The sequence below is a fragment of the Penaeus chinensis genome, chromosome 33 (assembly GCF_019202785.1).
Source record: "Penaeus chinensis breed Huanghai No. 1 chromosome 33, ASM1920278v2, whole genome shotgun sequence".
Lineage (NCBI taxonomy): Eukaryota > Metazoa > Arthropoda > Malacostraca > Decapoda > Penaeidae > Penaeus > Penaeus chinensis.
The window spans coordinates 2939390-2941889 of NC_061851.1; positions in this window are offsets into that span (position 1 = coordinate 2939390).

Here is a 2500-nt window from a genome sequence, read left to right on the forward strand (position 1 = left end):
ACACACACACATATACACACACAAGTAGACAGAGATAGGTAGAGAAATATATATAAATATAGATATATGTGTATATATGCTTGTATGTATGTATGTATGTATGTAATTGTGTATGTATGTATGAATGTATGCATGTATGTGTGTATGTAGATGAATAGATGTATATACACGTCAAGGAGAACTCGTCAAAGCGAATCATATGTAAATCTTCCTGCTAAGACCAACACAGCACCACTTATCCTTATCCTTCACGCACGCATGCATATAGCCATTAACGCTGCTTCTTTCGCCATAAACATTTGATGTTTGTAGATCGCTTGGCCTTGAAGCCGTTGTAAAAATCCTGGACGGGATATGTAAAAAAAAAAAAAAAAAAAAAGGGAAGTTGGAACCGTATGATCAGCCAGTAATTGTGGTTGTGGTGAAAGGGGTTAACTGGAGGTAGATTTACTGGTGTTATTGCTGCCAGTCTGTTTTGTCTTGTTTGCGTATCATCGTCGGTAGTAAGACAAGTATGATCAGTGATACTATGATTATTATAATTTACAATATCTATATCACTGCGTCACTGCCAACAACAACACAATACACACTTCTTTGAGAGATATGTACTCCAGGGACAATGATAATTATTCATGACAATACCTTCACTATTACGTCACACTGGCAACATCAGTACAAGCCACACTCCAGGTACTCTGCCAGTGAATGAACAGTACAGCAAGGGGGCGGAGCTTAGGGAAGCCAGTCATTGCTATTGCCGTTCATGCAGGATCGCAGGCCACATGAACCCCTGCGGCATGCTAATACATTGCGTAAAACAGGCACAAGGTCAAGCCTGGGCCTTCTTTTGTTTGCTTTTCTCCGTGGGAAGTAAGAGGGAGTTGAAAGAGGGAGGAGAAGAGGGAGGAGAAGGAGAGAAAGGGGAAGGAGAGAAGAGGGGAATAGAAGAGAGAGGCGAAGAGGGAGGAGAAGAGGGAGGAGAAGGAGAGAGAGGGGAAGGAGAGAGGAGGGAAAATAAGAGAGGAGAAGCGAAGAGAAGAGGAGTGAGGAGAAAAGGATGATGAAGAAGAGGAGGAGGAGAAGAAATAGGATAAGACGAGAGAAGAGAAGCGAGTGAAAGACAAAATGGGGAGAAGAAATGAGAGTGAGGAAAAGAGGAGATATGAGAGAGGAAAAGAAGAGAAATAAGAGAGGAAAAGAGGAAAAATGAGGGAATAAAAGAGGAGATAGGAGGGAGAGGAGAAGGGAATGAAGGGCAACTGGTATTTTGTCCAAAGCGAAGACTCTTACAATAGGAGGCTTTCACGTAAACCTCGCTGTTCGCTTTTCATAAAAGGTAATGAGTGAGTTCGTATGTCATTCTTTCTCTGAATCCTGGGCTTTATTATTCTGTACTCTGTTGATTTTCCAAGCTCTTTGTTGCAATATGTGGAAGGGATAATAAAATAAAACAAATATGAACAGAATCCTTTCCTGTGTAAACAGCAAAATCATTTATTCCTTTATTATTCATATTCCTAACCTAGTATTCATTTACAAAAATGAGGGGAATGATGATAATTATGTTAGTCTCAATGGTAAAGGTAGTGATAATGATGATAATGATGATGATGATGATGATGATAATGATAATTATCATAATAATGATAATGATAATTATCATAATAATGATAATGATAATAATGATAATAATAATAATAATAATAATAATAATAATAATAATAATAATAATGATAGTAATAATGATAATGATAATAATACTAACAACAGTAATAATGATAATGATAATAATAATAATAACAATAATAATAATAATAGTACTTATTAGTACTACTATAATCATATTTTCAATCCGTTCTTAAACAAAGGAAATCCACAGAATGTATGACAGACTGCGTTGTCCAGAGGATCCAAGGATAGCCTTTCAACGTCCGATAGCTCACGGTTCGAAATCGAAACGTGACCATTGCGTGAAGCGGAAGGTCACTCACCTTCTCGAGAGGTCGCGGCCACAACTGTGTCACTCAGGGACTTTCCATCTTCGTCCTTTGGTTCGAAATCCCAAACAAAGCACGTTCAGAGACATGTCCCGGGCCTGCTCTCCCTGCAGGTCCCGGTAGGCTCTTTGACAAAGGAGCCAGGCAAAAAAAGGCGAAGGTGATGGGGGTAGGGGGAGGGGCAGGAGGGCGGGGTAGGGGGAGGGGAAGGAGGTCGGGGAAGGGGGAGGGGGGGGGAGGGCCATGACTGGTCGACCTTGTAGTTTTTAAGGCCGCGGTAGGACAAGCTGAAACTTCTTACATAGTTCTTTACAAATTACTTCACTCATGCAGTAGGTGAGACCTTGTAACTACGGCCTTCTTTCTGCTATTTTCTTGTTTTGCTATTTTTTCCCTAGAAGGACGTTAACTGTTGCAGTACTTTTTCATAGTTAATTATAACTGATCTTTCAAGTACAAAAAAGAAAAAAAAAATCCGACGGTCTCAGCATACGGGGTTT